Genomic DNA, 23,692 nt, shown 5'->3' with positions numbered 1-23,692 from the left:
AGGACTGGAAAAGATCAGTTTTAATTCCATTTCCAAAGAAGGGCAATACCAAAGATTATTCAAACTACTGCACAATTGTACTCATTTCACACACTAATACAGTACTGCTCAAAATTATCCAAAACAGGCTTCAGCAGTATGTGAACCATGAACTTCCAGATGTTCAAGCTGGTTTTAGAAAAGGCAAAGGAACCAGATATCAACGTGCCAACATCCATTGGATCATCGAAAAAGCAAGAGAGTTCCAGAAAAACATCAATTTCTGCTTTATTGACTACACCAAAGACTTTCACTGTACAGTTCACAACAAACTTTAAAATTCTTAAAGACATGGGAATAGCAGACCACCCGACGTGCCTCCTGAGAAATCTGTATGCAGGTCAAGAAGCAGACATGGAAAAACAGACTGGTTCCAAATCAGGAAAGGAGCACGTCAAGGCTGTATATTGTCACCCTGCTCCTTTAACTTATATGCAGAGTACATCATGAGAAATGCTTGGGTGGATGAAGCATAAGCTGGAATCAAGATTGCTGGCAGAAATATCAATGAATTTAGATATGCAGATGACACCAGCCTTATGGCAGAAAGTGAAGAAGAACTAAAAAGCCTCTTGATGAAAGTGAAAGAGGAGAGTGAAAAAGTTGGCTTAAAGCTCAACATTTAGAAAACTAAGATCATGGCATCTGGTCCCATCACTTCATGGGAAATAGATGGGGAAACAGTGGAAACAGTGGCAGACTTTATTTTTTTGGGCTCAAAAATCACTGTGATGGTGACTGCAGCCATGAAATTAAAAGACACTTGCTCCTTGGAAGAAAAGCTATGACCAACCTAGAAAGCGTATTTAAAAGCAGAGACATTACTTTGCCATTAAAGGTCCATCTAGTCAAAGCTATAGCTTTTCCAAGAGACATGTATGGCTGTGAGAGTTGGACTATAAAGAAAGCTGAGTGCCAAAGAACTGATGCTTTTGAACTGTGGTGTTGGAGAAGACTCTTGAGAGTCCCTTGGATTGCAAGGAGATCCAACCAGTCAATCCTAAAGGAGATCAGTCCTGAATGTTCATTGGGAAGACAGATGCTGAAGCTGAAACTCCAATAATTTGGCCACCTAATGCAAAGAACTGACTCCTTGGAAAAGACCCTGATTCTAGGAATGATTGAAAGCAGGAGGAGAATGGGACAACAAAGGATGAGATGGTTGTATGGCATCACCGACTCAATGGACATGAGTTTGAGCAAATTCCGGGAGTTGGTGATTGACAGGGAAGCCTGGCGTGCTGCAGTTCATGGGGTCTGGAAAAGTCAGACATAATTGAGCAACTGAACTAAACTGAATCAGATACTCATCAAGTGGGTTCCCTGGTGCCTCAGGCAGTAAAGAATCTGCCTTCAACGTAGGAGACCTGGGTCTGATCCCTGGGTCAGGAGCAATCGCTGAAGAAGGGGCTGGAAACCTTCTCCAGTAATCTTTCCTGGAGAATCCCTTGGACAGAGGAGTATGGCAGGTTACAGACCATTGCGTTGCAAAGAGTCAGACATGACTAACAACATTTAATAACATAATCACAAGAGTAATACTGTAAGGATTTCTATACTCAAGGAGAGAGAATTATACAGGGATGAGTTTCCTTGGCTCTGGGATGCCTATCGGAATCCTGCCTGCCACATAGCTCAAACTGAGATTATACAGTGTATATAAATATGTCATATGATTGTATATGAGTAGGTTTTTCTTTTTTATCTTGTATAATTTCTGGTTTTAAAATTAAGACAGAAAGTCTTAGCATCCTCATTCCACATAACTCACTTCACCTATACTGATAATAGCCATGTGTGTTTATCATTGTACCATTTTGCATATGAGAAGCTAATAATAAGTAAAATTGACTACAGTTCCAGGGTACAGCATTATATACTGATCCCATGGGAAATTACAATTCAGAGAAAATGTGAGAGGTCTCATCTTGAATAGGGTTATATATGAGGGTTGTGAAGGAAAAAGAGGTGGTTTTCTAAAATATCTTTAAACATTCCTAGGAAGAGGCAGGATCAGAATGTCCTGCAATGTCTTTATTCTTTTACCATAGCAAGGCGTGTGCAGGCATATATCCATCTAAATCTGCTTGTTAATTAGGTTACATAATTTAAAAAGGTGGTACAAAGGACTAAAACAGAATTAGGTCAGTTCATCCTGAAGCTTTGTTTAAAACGAGATTTGTAAGTAGCAGATTTGTTTCCATTTCTCTTAATTTTGTCTTGCTTAACAGTTTTAGAAGAAACTGTAATTTTCTCTTTTACCAATAAGCCCATTTAGTATAGCCTTGGCATTCACTCTTGTAGAATTTGTTCTCTAGACAGCTGACTATAGTCTTTATTCTTGTTGTTACCTCTGCCTACAGTTCTTGCCTGTCTAGACCCTTCTTCTCATTCAGATCAAAAGCAAACAACTCATTCTGGTTTGCCCCCAACTTACCTAGTTTCCCGGTCTTCCAGGAAGCCCATCAGTCTTTAGCAAACTGAGACAGCTTTACTAAGTCTCTTATCAAGTGTCACCTCAACAGAAGTCAATTTCCTCTCCATCCAACCAAAGAGTAGTTATCCTACCCCACAGCCAGTCTCTACTCATAACTCTATCTCACTTTATTTAAAAAAAATCCACTATTGTGTTATATTAACTTACTCATGTAGTCTACATTACATGCCTCTCTTTACTTACTGAAAGTGAAAGGTATGAGGTCAGGGCAAATGTTTATTCATCCATAAAACCTCAGGGCATTAAAAAAGTCTGTTACCTGTTGTTCTTGTGTTGTCCTTGTGCTCAGTCACTAGACTGTGTCTCATTCTTTGTTACTCCAGTCTGTAACCCACCAGACTCCTCTGTCCATGGGGTTTTCCAGGCAAAAAAAAAAACAAAACTGGAGGGATTGTCATATCCTACTCCAGGGGATCTTCCCCACCCAGAGATTGAACCTGCATCTTGTGCATTGCCTGCAGTGGAAAGTGGATTCTTTATCACTCAGCCACCTGGGAAGCCCGCCTATTGGCAGATGCATTCCTCAAGTCACAGTGGAAGCACATGATGAGTGGAAGCCTCCAGTTGCTTGTCTCTGAGTAGTAGGATGAACACAACTCTTCTCTTCTGTATCACTGGCCCTCACTGGTCATATACCATAAGAAACAACTTTTGAAAGTGTGGGTAGCTTTGATAACACTGTGTAATGAAGTTCACTGTGTCTAAAGAACATTTCTTGTTTTGCCTTTTTCCAGTTATGCCCTATGATAAATTTAAACTGCTCATTCTTATTGAGACAATTTCCTCTCACAGTTGGGAAATGAGTATACTAACACACTGCCTTTCTGAATTATGAGATGTTATAAGAATAAAAAGAAAAACATATATATATAATATGAATTTTCATAGATTATATGAATATGTATATATGTAATATATATACACAATAAAGTTCTACAAACATAAATGATTACTATCATTTAGAATCTACCTTTAGACTTCCCTGGTGGCTCAAAAGGTAAAGCGTCTCTCTACAATGTGAGAGACCTGAGTTTGATCCCTGGGTTGGGAAGATTCCCTGGAGAAGGAAATGGAAATCCACTCCAGTACTCTTGCCTTGAAAATCCCATGGATGGAGGAACCTAGTGCAGGCTACTATCCATGGGGTCGCAAATAGTCAGGCACGACTGAGCGACTTCACTTTCTTTTCTTTAAATTCTTGGTCGCTAAATATTTCCAAGTCTTTTTAGGTAATTGCTATAATTTTAGTGCAAATTCCAAAATGAAGTTTTGTCCTCATGGAAATCCTAGCATAAAAGAAAAGAGAAAATAAAATAGAGATGCAAATATATCTTTATAGGAAACAACCAAGCTGAATTATGTTGGAAGGTTAATTGTTCCTTCAAATATTGCATCCTAAATTTCCTCCTATATGGGATACATAAATTAATGGCATAATCTGCACTTCTAAGAAAGACCCAGGTTATACTTTAGATTTCTTCATAGTTGACAGTTGAACTTAACATACTTGAGTCTCTTGTAAAGTGAAGATCCATTCTTGCACATAGGTAGCAGATCAATGCAGCTTGTTCTGGCTTCTGGAGCACTGTTGTACTTAAGCTAGCTCAGAAGGAATTCTTAAATAAAAATTCTTCTTGCTTAAGTGTATATTCCAAGCAGGTCATAATTCATCAGTATTTATCTGAAAAATATTTATCATGGAAGAATTTTAAATGGATATGAAAATGAATATTGCTTGTTAAGGCATTCAGTTTTAGGGAAAATATGAGTATGACCTTCCTTATTTTTTCTTCTCAAAACAATATCAACAGTTATTTATCAGGCACTGGGGATATGCTTGGCACTGTCTGGGTGTTAAAAATAATATAAAAATTAAAACAGATAAATTTCTTGTCTTGCATTCATGGATTTATATTCCAGTTAAAGAATTAAACAAATAATTTTAAAATATAGTGATAAATGGTATGACAAACGGGAAAGAGGATGCTGTGGATAGTGAATGTCAAGATAGGGAGCTGCTATTTTAATAAGGTCTGGGAGTAATCTCTCCGTAAGGTGACATTTGAGCAGAGACTTAAAGGGAGTGAGGAAGTGATCCATGTAGGTACATGGAGAAAGAATGTAATAACCAAAGGAGAAAGTGAGCAAAGGCCAAGAGGAAGCCTTGTGTGTGACCTAGATTTTGAACAAACAGCAAGAAGCCCATAATAGCTGGAGACAGATGAGCTTTCATCTTAGAAAGAGAAAGTGAATTCAGAGGGGTAGAACAGTTGCTGTGTTGCTAAGTCATTGGATAAAGTGACCTGAGAAATGTCATTGTATCTCCTGGGTAGTTTACATTTTTTATTCCTTATTTTATTCAAAAGTACTCATTTATTACATTGAATAGAAAAATAATATACAGAAATGTTGAGATACAAAAAATTCTGACTTATAAAAAGCACTGACATATAAACACAGTGATAAGTGCTATATATATGTATTTCCTTCTTGTGATTTGTATTTTTATTAATATAGTCATTTGAGTCTATGGGTTTGTGTGTATAATGCAAAAACTTTTGAGTATATTCCCTCTATAATTTACATCCAAAAAAAATTTAATTTTTTTGCACCAATATTCAATCTATTTACTTCTCTGTTTTAGTCAGTTAATTTTGATAGCACATATTTTAATGTTTTATAGTATTAACAACCTCTTACAATTTGCGTTTAACCTGTTGTTATGTTATTCCCTGTAATAAACAATGTGAGTGTAGGCACAAACTTATACATGAATACACATACATGCACACAGTAGAGGAAATTTAAATTTTGCCTCATGCAGTAAAACAATGTTGATGCTTCCAATTCTCTGGTTTCTTTGTATAATGTGCATGCTACCAGCATTGACAGATATCCTACTTACTTTATAAACATCAACAGGATGTCAAATCCTTCATATGCTACCAGTCTCTGACTTCCCTAATCCTGAAGTCCATATTCAGACTCCTGTTCATGTGATTACATCAGGCTCAACTGTATATTGTCACCCTGTTTATTTAACCTATATGCAGAGTACATCATGAGAAACGCTGGACTGGAAGAAACACAAGCTGGAATCAAGATTGCCGGGAGAAATATCAATAACCCTAGATATGCAGATGACACCACCCTTATGGCAGAAAGTGAAGAGGAACTCAAAAGCCTCTTGATGAAGGTGAAAGTGGAGAGTGAAAAAGTTGGCTTAAAACTCAACATTCAGAAAACGAAGATCATGGCATCCGGTCCCATCACTTGATGGGAAATAGATGGGGAAACAGTGGAAACAGTGTCAGACTTTATTTTTCTGGGCTCCAAAATCACTGCAGATGGTGACTGCCGCCATGAAATTAAAAGATGCTTACTCCTTGGAAGGAGTTATGACCAACCTAGATAGCATATTCAAAAGCAGAGACATTACTTTGCCAACAAAGGTCTGTCTAGTCAAGGCTATGGTTTTTCCTGTGGTCATGTATGGATGTGAGAGTTGGACTGTGAAGAAGGCTGAGCGCCGAAGAATTGATGCTTTTGAACTGTGGTGTTGGAGAAGACTCTTGAGAGTCCCTTGGACTGCAAGGAGAACCAACCAGTCCATTCTGAAGGAGATCAGCCCTCGGATTTCTTTGGAAGGAATGATGCTAAAGCTGAAACTCCAGTACTTTGGCCACCTCATGCGAAGAGTTGACTCATTGGAAAAGACTCTGATGCTGGGAGGAATTGGGGGCAAGAGGAGAAGGGGATGACAGAGGATGAGATGGCTGGATGGCATCACTGACTCGATGGACATGAGTCTGAGTGAACTCCGGGAGTTGGTGATGGACAGGGAGGCCTGGCGTGCTGTGATTCATGGGGTCGCAAAGACTTGGACATGACTGAGTGATCTGATCTGATCTGAATTTGAATTGGGACCTTAATTACATTTCAGTCACTACAACAACACCTCTATTAATGATTAATAGAGTATCTGGGAGAAGGTATATGTAGATAAGTGGGTGGGAATTTTGAAGTTTTTACAAATAGAGTTGTTTTGAGCATTCACGTACAAGTATTTGTAAAAACATATGCTTCATTTCTCTTGCATAAGTACCTGGAAGTTGAATGAGTGGGTCACATGCTAAATGTATTTTTCACTTTTGGAAGAAACTGAAAGGCTGATTTACAAAATATTTGTGCTCTCTTAAATTGCCAATGGCAGTGTATAAGAGTTCCATTGGTCTCTCTAAATGTAAATATTCTACTGGATGTGTAGTGGTATCTTAATACATTTTTATTTCTAATTCCAATGTTGAGCATGTTTATATGTGCTAGTTTACCATTTGTGCATGCAATTTAGTCAAGTGACTTCTTGAATCTGTGATCATATATTTTAAAATTAGTTATTCAAATTTGATTGTGAAAAATCTATCCTATAGATACTCATTTTGTATTAGATATAAAATTTTCAAACACAATCTCCTAATTATTTTCATTCTCTGAAAAATCTTAATACAAGAAAAATGGTTAATTTTAATGAAGTCCAAAATATCAATTTTTTATATGGATCATTCATTGATGTCATATATAAAAAGATTTTCTTAGAACAACTTCATAAAGATTTTCTCCTTCCAATAGTTTAAGAGATATAACTTTTACATTTAAGGACTGTGAGTATTTGGAATCAACCTTGAATATGACATCAGGTATGGACCACAGTTTATTTTTTGGCATATGGATATCTAATCATTCCAGCACAGTTGGACAATACTTTCTCTACTGAAATTCTTTGCTTGTTTGTTGAAAGCTAACTGAATATATATATTCAGACAATGGCACCCCACTCCAGTACTCTTGCCTGGAAAATCCCATGGACGGAGGAGCCTGGTGGGCTGCAGTCCATGGGGTCGCTAAGAGTCGGACATGACTGAGCGACTTCACTTTAACTTTTCACTTTCATGCATTGGAGAAGGGAATGGCAATCCACTCCAGTGTTCTTACCTGGAGAATCCCAGGGACGGGGGAGCCTGGTGGGCTGCCATCTATGGGGTCGCACAGAGCCAGACATGACTGAAGCGACTTAGCATATATATATATATATATATATATATATATATATATATATATATTTCTGTATGCTCTATCTTGTTCCATTATGTACTCTTCTGTCCTTATGCCAGTGCTATACTCTCTTGATTATTGCAATTTCATAATAAGTATTGAAGTCAGATAGAGCAAATCTCTTTCATTTGTTTTTCTATTTTAAAGCTATTTTGGCTTCCTTTTTTTTTTTTTTTTTCAATTTAAACCAAAGCCAAACAAACACACTAAAATCTCACTAAATGCTCACCTACCCCACCCCTCTGTCTCTGGCAAGCACAATCTGTTGTCTTTATTTATGATGTTGGTTTGTTCGTAGATTTCATATATAAATAAGAGATCATATGGTAATTGTCTTTCTCTGATTTATTTCACTTATTATAGTGCCCTTGAAGTTATCCATATTATCACAAATGGCAATATTCCTTTTTATGGCTAAATAATGTTTCATTACACTCCCATACATTTATCACTATGTCTTTATCTGTTCATCCATTATGGATTCTCATGTTATTTTCATGCCATGGCTGCTGTAAATAATGCTGCAATGAACATGCGGGTGCATGCATTTTTGTTGTTGTTGTTAGTGTTTCTGTTTCCTGGGATAAATACCTGGGAGTGAAATTGGTGGATGATATAGTAGTCCTGTTTTTCAGTTTTAAGGATCCTCCATGCTCTTTTCCACAATGGTTATACTAATTTACATTCCTACACATAGTGCACAGGTTCTCTTTTTCCAAAGCCTCATCAATATTTGTTATTTCTAGTCTATAGTCATTTTAACAGATATGAGGTGATATCTCATTGTGATTTTGATTTGTATTTCCCAGTGTTTAATGATATGGAACATATTTTGTTATAACTGTTGACTCTCTGTATGTCTTCTTTAGAAAACTGTCTATTAATATTGTCTGCCCATGGACAGAAGAGCCTGGTGGGCTACAGTCCATAGGGTCACAGAGAGTCGGACATGACAGAAGTGACTTAGCATGCATGGATACCCATTTTTTTAATTACTTGGTGTTTTGTACTTTTGAATTATGATCTTTCTATATTTTATATACTAGCCCTTTATCAGACATATGATTTGCACATATTTTCTCACCTTCAGTAGTTTGCCTTTTCAGCTTTTGATGATTTCTTTTGCTGTGCAGAAGCTTTTTAGTTTGATGTAATCCAGTTGGTGTCAGTTTAAAAAATGATCTTCAAGACCTATTTCAAGGAACTTGCTGCCTGCATTTTTTGGTTCTCTCATGGTTTCACACCTTATGTCCATTTCTTCACTCCATTTCAAATTAGTTTCTGTATATGATGTAAGATAGTGGTTCAGATTTTTTCATTTTCATGTTGCTGTCCAAATTTCCCATTTATAAAAGAGACTTTCCTTTCCTATTGCATATTCTTAGCTTCTTTGTCATAGTTTAGTTGACCATATATGTGTAGGCTTGCTTCTGTGCTCTCTATTCTGCTCCATTGATATAGGGTCTGCTTTTATGCTGACACCATACTATTTTAACTACTACAGCATTGTAGTATAGTCTGAAATCAGGAAGCAGTAGGCCTCCAATCTTTCTCAAGATTGCTTTGGCTATTTGGGTATTTTTTGATTCTATACAAGTTTTAGAATTATTTGTTCTAGTTCTCTGGAAAATGCTACTGGTATTTTGATAGCAATTACATTAAACCTGTAGATTCCCTATAGATGGGATTCTTCCAATCCCTGAGCAAGGGATATTTTTCCATTTGTTTGTGTCTTCTTCAGTTTCTTTCATCAGCATATTTTAGTTTCCAAATATAGGTCCTTCACCCCTAGTTAGATTTATTCTTTCTGATGTGATGGTAAGTGGGATTAAGTCTTCTAATTTTTCTTTCTGGTAATCTGCAGTTAATGTGTAGAAATACCACTGACTTCTGACTACAAAATTTTGCATTTTGTAACTCTACTAATTCTTTGATAAGTGTTAATAGCTTTTTGGTGTTTTTAGAATTTTCTATATATAGTATCACATCATCAGTGAGAGTTTCCTTCATCCTTTCCAATTTGGGTTTCTTCAATATTTTTTATTGTCTGAATTTTGCAACTGGGACTTCCAATATTATATTAAATAAAAGTTGTGAGGCATCCATATTTTGTTCCTGATCTTAGAGGAAATGCTTTCAAAATTTTACCATTGAGTTTGATGTTGGCTGTAGGTTTGTCATAAATGGTTTTTATTATGTTGAAGTATGTTTCATGAATACCCACTTGGTTGAAAATTTTTTTATCATAAATGGATGCTGAGTTTTGTCAAGAGCTTTTCTGCATCTGTTGAGATTTTCATATGATTTTTATGTTTTCAATTTATTAATGCAGTGCATCACATTGATTTTCAAATATCAAATCTTCCTTTAATCTCTCAGATAAATTCCACTTGATCTAGACATTATGTAGGATGTCAAGGATGTATGTATAGATCCTTTTAATGTATTGTTGAATCTGGTTTGCTAATATTTTGTTTAAGAGTTTTGCATCTATGTTCATCAGTGATATTGGTCTATGATTTACACTTTTGTGGTGCCTATCTGGTTTTGGTCCTACAGTAATGCTGCTCTCATAGGAGTTGAGATATGTTCCTTCTTTAATTTTTTGAAGTTGAGAAGATTAGGCATAAACTCTTAAATGTTCAATAGAATTCACATGTGAAGCAGTCTAGTCCTGGACTTTTGTTTTGGGGAGTTTATGATTATTGATTCAATCCCTATTTAATAATCATATTTCTATTTATCATGACTCAATATTGGTATTTGATATGTTTCTAGGAATTTATCAGTTTCATCAAGGTGGTCCAATTTGTTGGCTTATAATTATTCCTAGTAGTCTTTGATGATCCTTGGTTTTAACTGTGGTTTTAACTGTAATATTTCCTCTTTGTTTTCTCATTTGAGTTTTTTTCTTGCTGATTCTAGTTAAGGATTTGTCAGTTTTCTTTACATTTTCAAAGGCCTGCTCTTAGTTTTACTGATCTTTTCTAATGTCTATTTAGCTGCCATTTCACTTACTTTTGTTCTAATTTTTCTTTCCTTCTAAATTTGGCTTCATTTGTTTTCTTGAGCTATCAGTTTAAATCATTTATTTGAGATTTTTTTTTTCTTTCCTGAGGTAGATTTGTACCGCTGTGAACTTCTCTTGCAGAACTGGTTTGTGGCATCCCATCAGTCAGTTCAGTTGCTCATCATGTCTGACCTTTGCAACCCCATGGACTGCAGCACACCAGGGCTCCCTGTCTATCACCAACTCCCAGAGCTTGCTCAAACTCATGTCCATCAAGTTGGTGATGCCTTCCAACCATCTCATTCTGTCGCACCCTTCTTGTCCTGCCTTCAATCTTTCCCAGCATCCAGGTCTTTCCAATGCGTCAGTTATTTGCATCAGGTGGCCAAAGTATTGGAGCTTCAGCTTTAGCATCAGTCCTTCCAATGAATATTCAGGAATGATTCCCTTTAGGATGGACTGGTTTGATTTCTTTGCAATCTATGGGACACTCAAGAGTCTTTTCCAACACCAGAGTTCAAAAGCATCAGTTCTTCAGTGCTCAACTTTCTTACATCCCATAGATATTGGATTTATGTGTTTCCATTTTCATTTGTCACCAAGTATATTTTGATCTCTCTTTTGACTTATTCATTTGCCTGTTGGTCGTTTAATAGCCTGTCACATAATCTCCACATATAGGTCAATTTTCCAGTTTTTTTATTATAATATATTTCTAATTCATACCATTATGGTAAGGAAAGATGCTTGATATGATTTCAATACTCTTACATTTATTATAAATCGATATGAGGTCTAACACATGACCTATTCTGGAAAATGATCCACATGTATTTGAGAAGAATGTGTATCCTGTTGCTTTTGAATGGAATGCTTTGTATATATGCTAAGTCCATCTGGCCTAACATGTCTTATGAGGCAGATATTTCTGTCTAGATGATCTAAGTGGTATATTAAAGTCCCCTTCTATTACTTTGTTGCTGTTTATTTCACCCTTTATGTATGTTAGTGCTTGATTCATATATTTAGATGCTTTTATGCTGGGTACATAAATATTTATACATATTTTATACTCTTGTTGGATTGACTACTTTAACATCCAGTTCAGTTCAGTTCAGTCACTCAGTGGTGTTCGACTCTGTGATCCCATGAACCACAGCAGGCCAGGACTCCCTGTCCATCACCAAAACCCAGAGTCCATTCAAACCCATGTCCATTGAGTCGGTGATGCCATCCAACCATCTCATCCTCTGTTGTCCCCTTCTCCTCCTGCCCCCAATCTTTCCCAGCATCAGGGTCTTTTCAAATGAGTCAGCTCTTCGCATCAGGTGGCCAAAGTATTGGAGTTTCAGCCTCAATATCAGTTCTTCCAGTGAACACCTAGGACTGATCTCCTTTAGGATTGACTGGTTGGATCTGCTTGCAGAGCAAGGGACTCTCAAGAGTCTTCTCCAACACCACAGTTCAAAAGCATCAATTCTGCTGCACTCAACATTCTTTGTAGTCCAACTCTCATATCCATACATGACCACTGGAAAAACCATAACCTTGACTAGACCGACCTTTGTTGGCAAAGTAATGTCTCTGCTTTTTAATATGCTGTCTAGGTTGGTTATGACTTTCCTTCCAAGGAGTAAGTGTCTTTCAATTTCATGGCTGTAATCACCATCTGCACTGATTTTGGAGCCCAGAAAAATAAAGTCAGCCACTGTTTCCCCATCTATTTCCCATGAAGTGATGGGACCAGATGCCATGATCTTAGTTTTCTGAATGTTGAGCTTTAAGCCTACTTTTTCACTCTCCTTTTTCACTTTCATCAAGAGACTCTTTAGTTCTTCTTCACTTTCTGCTATAAGGGTGCTGTCATCTGCATATCTGAAGTTATTGATATTTTTCCCAGCAATCTTGATTCCAGCTTGTGCTTCATCCAGCCCAGCATTTCTCATGATGTACTCTGCATATAAGTTAAATAAGCAGGGTGACAATATACAGCCTTGACATACTCCTTTTCCTATTTGGAACCAGTCTGTTGTTCCATATCCAGTTCTAACTGTTGCTTCCTCACCTACATACAGGTTTCTCAAGAGGCAGATCAGATGGTCTGGTATTCCCATCTCTTTCAGAATTTTCCACAGTTTATTGTGATCCACACAGTCAAAGACTTTGGCATAGTCAGTAAAGCAGAAATAGATGTTTTTCTGAAACTCTCTTGCTTTTTTGATGATCCAGCGGATGCTGGCAATTTGATCTCTGGTTCCTCTGCCTTTTCTAAACCCAGCTTGAACATCTGGAAGTTCACAGTTCACGTATTGCTGAATCTTTAACATTATGTTACATCTTTCTTTGTCTCTTATTACAGACTTCGTGTTAAGGTCTATTCTTTTTGTTTGTTTGTTTTAAGTATAGCTCTTCCAGCTATCTTTTAGCTTCTATTAGCAGAGAATATCTTTTTCCAACCTTTTATTTTCAGTCTGTGTGTTATAGGCTTATGTATAACAATTTGTATCCTTAATAGTCTAATTTAAGTTGATAATAACTACCATTGAACCCTATTTTAAAGCTTAATATTTCTCCTTAACACACATTTTGTGTTGTCACATTTTGCATCTTTTGGGGACTTCCCTTTTTGTTCAGTATTTAAGACTCCATGGTTCCATTGCATGGGGTAGAGTTCAATCTCTGCCAGGGAATTAAGATCCTACATGCCACATGGGAAAGTGAAACTGTTTGTTGCTCAGTCATGTCCAACTCTTTGTGATCCCATGGACTATAGCCTGCCAGGTTCCTCTCTCCATGGGATTCTCCAGGCAAGAATCCTGGAGTGGGTAATCATCCCTTCTCCAGGGGATCTTCCTGACCCTGGGATTGAAACTGCAGTCTCTGCATTGCAGTCTCCTGCACTGCAGACAGATTTTTTTACCATCTGAGCCACAAGGGAAGCCCCTAAAAAAAGACAGAAAAAAACTCACAAAAAAAGATTTTATGTCCTTTATAAAAACATCTATTTTTGCTTTATTGACTACGCCAAAGACTTTGACTGTGTGGCTCAAAACAAGCTGTGGAAATCTTAAACAGATGGAAATACCAGACCACCTGACTTGCCTTTTGAGAAATTTGTATGCAGATCAGGAAGCGACAGTTAGAACTGGACATTGGACATGGAACAAAAGACTTGTTCCAAATAGGGAAAGGAGTACGTCAAGGCTCCATATTGTCACTCTGCTTATTTAACTTATATGCAGAATACATCATGTGAAATGCCAGGTTGGATGAAGCACAAGCTGGAATTAAGATTGCCAGGAGCAGTATCAATAATCTCAGATATTCAGATGACACCACCCTTATGGCAGAAAGTGGAGAAGAACTGAAGAACCTCTTGATGAAAGTGAAACAGAGGATAATGAAAAATTTGGCTTAAAACTTAACATTCAGAAAACTATGATCATGGCATCTGGTCCCATCACTTCATGGGAAATAGATGGGGAAACAATGGAAACAGTGACAGACTTTATTTTTGGGGAGGAGGAGGTGATTCCAAAATCACTGCAGATGTTGACTGCAGCCATAAAATTAAAAGACGCTTACTCCTTGGAAGATAAGCTATGACCAACCTAGACAGTATATGAAAAAGCAGAGACATTACTTTACCAACAAAATCTGCCTAGTCAAAAGTATGGTTTTTCCAGTAGTCATGTATGGATGTGAGAGTTGGACGATAAAGATAGCTGAGCGCCAAAGAATCAATGCTTTTGAACTGTATTGTTGGAGAAGACTCTTGAGAGTCACTTGGACTGCAAGGAGATCCAACCAGTCCTTCCTAAAGGAGATCAGTCCTGAATATTCATTGGAAGGACTGATGTTGAAACTGAAACTCCAACTCTTTGGCCACCTGATGCAAAGAACTGATTCATTTGAAAAGACCCTGATGGTAGGAAAGATTGAAGGTGGAGGAGAAGAGGACGACAGAGGATGAGATGGTTGGATGGCATCACTGAAGCAATGGACATGAGTTTGAGTATCTCCAGGAGTTGGTGATGGACAGGGAGCCCTGGCATGCTGCAGTCCTTGGGGGTCCCAAAGAGTCAGACATGACTGAGCAACTGAACTGACTGAACAGATATTATATATCAGTTCAATTTTTAAAAACAGTCATGTACTCTTTAAGACTCATGATTTATTAAGCATATTATTTATGTTTATAATATTTATGCTTTGTGATAATATCTATTATGAATTTTGTTTAATTTTAATCTAATTTAGTGCTCATCTAATTCAATTCCAGTTTGGTCTTTTAAAACATATTTGAATATCCACTACTTACTCATCTTATAACTGGAAGTTTGTACTCTTTCACTGCTCATTTCCCCCAACATTTCCTCAGACCCTAGCTACCACCATTCTACTCTGTTTTCCATTCTTTCATTATTTTCCTTCTCTTTGTCATTTTAGATTGCATTGGTCATTTTTAATGTTTCTACTTTTTTATTAGCAATAACTATAATTTTCTTCAGTGTTCACTCTAATGTTCAATAAGTGCGTTTTAAATTATGTAATATTTTCATTTTATGTAATCACTTCATAGTAAGATGATAATCTTTCAACTGAATTCTCTTAAATTACTTTCCAGGCTTTGTATAGTTGCCATCATAATTTTTATTTCTATATATATAATAAATTGTATAATGTATTAATTATTTATACATCAGTTACCCTTAGTCACTTTAAAGTGATAATATATTTTAGGGTTGAATACATCTTTACTGTTTTCACTGATATCCATTTATCTGAATAGATAGAGATTTCCATATTATTTTAAGTGTTTTTCATAAATGACTTTATGTAGTATACTTGTCTACATTTTATTATTTATTTCAGCCTTTACATATCTGAAGAAATTGTTCTGCTAATTTTAAAAGATATATTTACTGATTATAGCCATCTAGTTTAACTGCTTTATTCTTTAGAAATTGAAGTGTGTAATCTCATTGTCTTCTGTCTTATAATTCATTGTAAAATAAATTTTTTGTAATTATTTTGTTCAGTTTTGCAATATTTCTTTTTCCTCTACTCGCTTTCTATTCTCTTTATTTATCATTGGCTTTAACTCTATGAGATGTGCTATAATTTTATTTGTATTTCTTATACTTGGGTTTTGTTAAATTTGGCTATTCTATTTTAATGAAATTTGGAAAGATGCCTACTGCTAATTCTTCAAATATTTTAACTTTTCTTATTTTCCTTTTTAAATTGAAATTATTCATATATTTGATCCTTTAGAGCTGTCCCATAGCTCACTGGTAGTCTGCTAATACATTCTTATCCTCTTTTTTTTCTATTATTTTATTTTAGATACATCTATTGCTTTGGCCTCAGCTCACTCATCTTGCTATTTTTTTTTGTTTGTTTCTTGCAGTTTCTAGTTTATTTATTTCATATAGTGAAGTTTCTTAGATCTTATTATTTCCATCTCTGGAAATTTAACTTTACTGACTGTTTCCATGTTTTAAATATTTATTAATATGCCTAATATTTCATCTAACTTGTTAAACATTAATTATTAATTATAATAAATATTTGAAAATCTTTGTCTACCATTTTTTTTTGGTGAGTCTATTGATTTTTCTCCTCATCAGAGTTTATATTTCTCTGCTTCTTGAATACCTCATTAATCTTGATTAGGAGTCAGATATTGTGAATTTTTTAATTTTACCCTGTTAGCTGCTAGATATTTATATATTCCCAAAGTGCTACTGGGTTTTCTTCGAAAACACACTAAATATCTTGTAGACAGCTTGTTTCTTTCAAGGCTAGATTTAAGCTTTGATTTATAGGACCCAAGTAGCTATCAGTCTGTTGCTCATTTTTGCCACTATTAAGTCAATATCCTTCTGTGTACTCTATCTGATGCCCTGTGATTTATGGTGTTTCTCCTCAAGTGATAGAAATAGGAAATCATTTTCTCCACTTTTTTATGAGAACATTGGATTATTTCTTATGTTCATTTTTGGTGACTGTTTTTTCTGGCTTTGTATAGTATTTTAAACTCTCTGGTGCTGATTACTCCTCAGCTAAAATTTTGAGATTTTTTTTTCTCTCTCATTCTGTTTTCTTAACTTTTTCTTTTTCAATATGTTTTTGGCAAACTCTTTATGACTTGGTTTTTCCAGTTTTCTCTCTTGAACTAATAAATTAGGCTAATTCTCTTTGCTTCCTCTTTCTCAGAAATCAGTGCCCTACATTGTCTACTATTTAATGTGTAAAAATTAACTAAAATATATTACTTTTAATACTTTGACTGTATATTTATCTTTTTCAAGTAGGAAGGTAACAATAATTCCTCTTTTTCTATATTGGCCTGAAAAGATTGCCAGGAGAAATATCAACATCAAATATGCAGATGATACCACTCTAGTAGTAGAAAACAAAGAAGAACTAAAGAGCCTCTTGGTAAGGGTGAAAAAGCTGAAAAAGCCTTCCTCTTGAGGAGAGTGAAAAAGCTGGTCTAAAACTCAACATCCAAAACACTAGGATCATAATATACGGTCCCATCACTTCATGGTAAATAGATGTGTGGAAAGTGGAAACAGTGACAGACTTTATTTTCTTGGGTTCCAAAATCACTGTAGACAGTGACTAAAGCCATGAAATTAAAAGGTGCTTGCTCCTTGGAAGAAAAACTATAATAAACCCAGTCAGCATATTAAAAAGCAGAGACATCACTTTGCTCACAAAGGTCTGGATAGTCAAACCTATGGTTTTTCCTGTCGTCATGTACGGATGTCAGAGTTGGACCATAAATAAGTCTGAGCGCTGAAGAATTGATGCTTTCAAATTGTGGTGCTGGAGAAGATTCTTGAGATTCCCTTGGACAGCAAAGGGATCAAACCAGTCAATCCTAAAGAAAATTAACCCTGAACATTCATTGGGAGGACAGATGCTGAAGCTGAAGCTCTAATACTTTTGCCACCTGATGCAATGAGCTGACTCATTGGAAAAGACCCTTATCCTGGGAAAGATTATGCAGAAGGAGAAGGGGATACCTAGGATGAGAGGGATGGCACCACTGACTCAATGAACACGAGTCTGAGCAACCTCCTGGAGATAGTGAAGGACAGGAACACCTGCTGTGCTGCAGTTCCTGTGGTTCACAGAGTTGGACATGACTTAGCAACTGAACAACAAGTATTTCATAATCTTGTCTTTATGAGTAATGTGACAGAGTAAAACTGTTGATATGTCCCATCTTACCATATCAGTAATGTACTAGTATTTCATATACAACATTATAGTGAATATTTTTACATATTACTATTTAACCAATGTTACTAAATTTTACAGAGATATACACATGTAAGATGTAGAAGGCAAATAAAAATCTTATGATTTAAATATACAGATTCAGTAACCCAGTAAAGATGAATATAAAACCAATTGAAACTGCCAAGCAATTTATTTGAAAATTTAAAGTAATGTAGCAGATGCTGAAATTGTAAACAACTTTGCTAAAACTCACCAAAAGAAAATGAAAAGAATAAAAGAAGAAAAATTCATTTTATTCCTCTGGGTAACATAAAAATACATTTTACCTGTCAGATTATTTGCAAGTTATATTTAAAGATCCATCTTTGTGAATATTTATGTACTGTGAACATGACTGTTCTACTAGTCAGAAGTTTGTGTTCAGCTGTCACTCAGAGTGGTTACTTCAAGATATGCTGCTTTGAAAAAGTCATTGAAAATTTTAACATCTGTCTTCAAGTACATCTTTTATTGGATTCCCAAGGGGACCCTGGGAAACACACAAAATGCATCTTTATTTTCCCTCTTTTGAGAGTAACATACTAATAATTGTCTAAGCAAATTTCAATTACTATTTGCATGTTACATTTTCTGAGGGTAGTAGGAACTTGAGCCTAGATCATATATGAGAATATAGAGTATCTTTTAACATAAAGAACGCTCTGTCATATTGGTATTTAACAAAAAATAAAATATTGAGAGTCACAGAAAAGTGAAGTTTCTAGGCTACCTTTTACACTAAAGTTAAATGGAGTCAGTTAATGTCTTTGAGATTTAGATATACCATTTACCTACCACACAGGTTTTTTTCTGACAATGTTTTTAAACATTTACTATGTTATTTTAGAGTGATTTTAGATTTAAAAAGTTGCAAAATAGATTTTCCAATACTCCACACCTTTGTTTCCCTGTTATTAGAATCTAAATTAGTATGGTACATAACAACTAAAGAACAAATATTGATGTATAATTATTGATTAAAGCCCATAAAATATTCATAATTCCTCAGTTTTAACCTAATCTCATTTTTATATTCCTAACATTTATCCTACCTATTCTACGTATTCCTATCCTACCTAGGATACCATATATTTAAATGTCACGTCTCCTTAGGCCCCTCTTGGCTCTGACACATCTTTGGAAATTTCTTGTTTTTGATGACCTAGACAGGATTGCAAAGACTGATCATATATTCGTAGACACCCTTGTTTAAGTTTTGTCTTAATTTTGCTCGTGAGTAAACTGACTATTATGATTTTATCAGGGCTTTCCTGGTGGCTCAATGATAAAGAATGTGTCTGCCAAGGCAGAACATACAGGTTTGATCCCTGTGTCAGGAAGATCCCCTGGAGAAGGAAATGGCAACCCACTACAGTAATCTTGCCTGGGAAATCCCATGGACAGAGGAACCAATGGACTATAGTCCATGGGGTCACAGAAGAGTCAGACACAACTTAGTGACGAAACAACAACTTCAGTGATTTTATCAGATGAAGATTATAGAGGCAAAGTAATTTTCATTACATCATACTTGATATATACTATCAATATGACTTCTTACACCCGATCTTGACCTTGATTAGCTGGCTGAGATAGTCTTCTTAGGTTTCTCCACTGAAAATTCATTATTTTCCTACTTTATCATACTGGACGCTATGGAAAAAATTCACTATGTGTGACCCAACTTAAGGACTGGGAGTTATAAACTCATTATGCATGTGAATGCGAGCCTCTACATAAATTAGTTAAGATTGTTCTACATGAGAGATTTGACTTTTTTCCAAATATAATTCCTCATTTATTTTTATTAGTATCAGTTCAGTTCAGATCAGTTGCTCAGTCATGTTTGAATCTTTGACAGCCCATGGAGTGCAGCATAACAGGCCCACCCTCCATCACCAACTCCTGGAGTTTACCCAAACTCATGTCCGTTGAGTCCGTGATGCCATCCAACCATCTCATCCTATGTCATTCCCTTCTCCTCCCACCTTCAATCTTTCCCAACATCAGGGTCTTTTCAAATGAGTCAGCTCTTTGCATCAAGTGGCCAAAGTATTGGAGTTTCAGCTTCAATATAAGTCCTTCCAATGAACACTCAGGGCTGATCTCCTTTAGGATAGACTGGTTGGATCTCTTTACAGTCCAGCGGACTCTCAAGAGTCTTCTCCAACAAAAAAGTTCAAAAGCATCAATTCTTTTTTTTTTTTTTTAATTTTATTTTATTTTTAAACTTTACATAACTGTATTAGATTTGCCAAATATCAAAATGAATCCGCCACAGGTATACATTCTTTGGTGATAACCTTTCTTTATCATCCAACTCTCACATCCATACATGACTACTGGAAAAACCATAGCCTTGACTAGAGGGAACTTTGTTGGCAAAGTAATGTCTGCTTTTTAATATGCTGTCTGGGTTGGTCATAACTTTCCTTCCAAGGAGTAAGCATCTTTTAATTTCATGGCTGCAGTCACCATCTGCAGTGATTTTGGAGCCCCCCAAAATAAAGTCTGCCACTGTTTCCACTGTTTATCAGTATGGACATAGGATATTTATTTTTTAATTTGGGCTATAATCCATTGTAACATTATTTATTTTGTTCAAGTTGTTATATTTTTGGTCATTGGAAGCTCTTTCACTTGGCTTCTAAATCCTTTAAACACACTCCTATGACTGCATGTGGATTTGTTCATTTGTTTGGGTCTACTTTTTAACTGTCTGGAACTAAAAGTTTCTCTGGGATTCTCATATATTTATTGCCTCCATCCTTTAATCACACATTTTTCCTTTGACTTTTTATTGCTATTTTATTGGTTTAGTTGATGTTTATATCTCCAACTCTGTAGATCATCCTAATGTTCTCATCTTCTAACCAATTATTTTAACATGTGGCAACTCAGATAAGCTGAGCTCCTGACAGTCATCTTTTCATTCTATCAGTTCAGTTCAGCTCAGTTCAGTCACTCAGTCGTGTCCAACTCCTTGCTACCCCATGAATCACAACATGCCAGGCCTACCTGTCCATCACCAACTCCCAGATTTCACTCAAACTATGTCCATCTAGTCGGTGATGACATCCAGCCATCTCATCCTCTGTCATCCCCTTCTTCTCCTGCCCCCAATCCCTCCCAACATCAGGGTCTTTTTCAGTGAGTCAACTCTTCGCATGAGGTGGCCAAAGTACTGGAGTTTCAGCTTCAGCATCAGTCCTTCCAATGAATACCCAGGACTGACATCTTTTAGGATGGACTGCTTGGATCTCCTTGCAGTCCAAGGGACCCTCAAGAGTCTTCTCCAACACCACAGTCAAAAGCATCAATTCTTCAGCGCTCAACTTTCTTCACAGTCCAACTCTCACATACATACATGACCACAGGAAAAACCATAGCCTTGACTAGACAGACCTTTGTTGGCAAAGTAATATCTCTGCTTTTGAATATGCTATCTAGGTTGGTCATAACTTTCCTTCCAAGGAGTAAGCGTCTTTTAATTTCATGGCTGCAATCACCATCTGCAGTGATTTTGGAGCCCCCAAAATTTAAATCTGCCACTGTTTCCACTGTTTCCCCATCTATTTCCCATGAAGTGATGGGACCAGATGCCATGATCTTCATTTTCTGAATGTTGAGCTTTAAGCCAACTTTTTCACTCTCCTCTTTCACTTTTATCAAGAGGCTTTTTAGTTCTTCTTTGCTTTCTGCCATAAGGGTGTTGTCATCTACATATCTGAGGTGATTGATACTTCTCCCAGCAATCTTGACTCCAGCTTGTGCTTCTTCCAGCCCAGCATTTCTCATGATGTACTCTGCATGTAAGTTAAATAAGCAGGGTGACAGTATACAGCCTTGACGTATTCCTTTTCCTATTTGGAACTAGTCTGTTGTTCCATGTCCAGTTCTAACTGTTGCTTCCTGACCTGCATGTAAGTTTCTCAAGAGGCAGGTCAGGTGGTCTGGTATAGTGTCTTTCAAAAATAGTTTTTTTAATTAAAAAAATAGTTTTTAAAATTTTAATAAAACCAATCTACCCATTTTTTTTCTCCCATGATTGTACTTTGGGTGTTGTATCTAAAAACGCGTCACCAAAACAGAGGTCTTAACTTTTCTCTCCTAAATGTTTTATAATTTGGTATCTTGCATTTAGGTTCATGATCCATTTTTTTTTTCCACTGTCATTAGATTTATTTATTTATTTATTTTTAATTTTATTTTATTTTTAAACTTTACATAATTGTATTAGTTTTGCAAAATATCAAAATGAATCTGCCACAGGTATACATGTGTTCCCCACCCTGAACCCTCCTCCCTCCTCCCTCCCCATACCATCCCTCTGGGTCGTCCCAGTGCACTAGCCCCAAGCATCCAGTATTGTGCATCGAACCTGGACTGGCAACTCGTTTCATACATGATATTTTACATGTTTCAATGCCATTCTCCCAAATCTTCCCTCCCTCTCCCTCTTCCACAGAGTCCATAAGACTGTTCTCATGATCCATTTTGAGAAAGTTATTGCATAATGTGTTAATGCTGAGTCCAGGCTTAATTTTTGCATATAGATGTTCCATTGTTCTGATAGTATGCTGCTGCTGCTAAGTCGCTTCAGTCATGTCCGACTCTGTGCAACCCCATAGAAGGCAGCCCACCAGGCTTCCCCGTCCCTGGGATTCTCCAGGCAAGAACACTGGAGTGGGTTGCTATTTCCTTCTCCAGTGCATGAAAGTGAAAAGTGAAAGTGAAATTGCTCAGTCGTGTCCGACTCTTCACAACCCCATGGACTGCAGCCTACCAGGCTCCTCTGTCCATGGGATTTTACAGGCAAGAGTACTGGCATGGGATGCCATCGCCTTCTCCGTCTGATAGTATAGTATATAGTATATAGTATATATATATATATATATATATATCAGATCAGTCACTCAGTCGTGTCCGACTCTTTGCGACCCCATGAATCATAGCACGCCAGGCCTCCCTGTCCCTCACCAACTCCCGGAGTTCACTCAGACTCACGTCCATCGAGTCAGTGATGCCATCCATCCATCTCATAGTATATATATAGTTTTAATATAAAGTCTCTCCTTTCTCCACTGAGTTGCGTTTTTATTCATGTAAAAAAAAATGACTATAACTGTATTGATCTATTTTGGGGAAATCTATTTTGTTCCATTTATCTGTGAGTCTATTCTCTTGGCAATAATATTTTCTCTTAATTATTATGAATATATAGTAAATCTTAAAATCAGAATGTATGTGTCCTTTATTATCTTCTCCAGTTGTCTCATATAGATCATTCTAGGTATTTTTGTCTTTCCATGTAGACTTTAAAATATTTTTATTGATATTGATATAATAGATTTGTAGGATTTTGACTGAGGTTGCATTGAATGTAAAGATTAAATTGGAAGGAATTGACATTTTAGATATTCATTCTTTCAATGAATATGGTATAATTCTCTCTTTTTTTAGATCTTCCTTGATTTTTTTCATCAATGTTTGCATTCATTCTTGGACACATTGGTAGTTTGATTAAACACATTAAAACTTGTTCCTTCTCCTTCTAATTTTCTGGGACAGAGTTTGAAGACTGAGTATTAGTTCTTCAATAAACGTTAATTAGAATTCCCCAGTGAAACAAAATGTTTCTAGTAGTATTTTTTTTAGAGTATATGTAATTGTTTATTCAATTTCTTTAATAAACTCTAGACTCTTCAGGATACTCTCTTCTCCCTGTGTCAGTT

The sequence above is a fragment of the Bubalus kerabau genome, chromosome 14 (assembly GCF_029407905.1).
Source record: "Bubalus kerabau isolate K-KA32 ecotype Philippines breed swamp buffalo chromosome 14, PCC_UOA_SB_1v2, whole genome shotgun sequence".
Lineage (NCBI taxonomy): Eukaryota > Metazoa > Chordata > Mammalia > Artiodactyla > Bovidae > Bubalus > Bubalus kerabau.
This window is presented reverse-complemented; position numbering follows the sequence as displayed.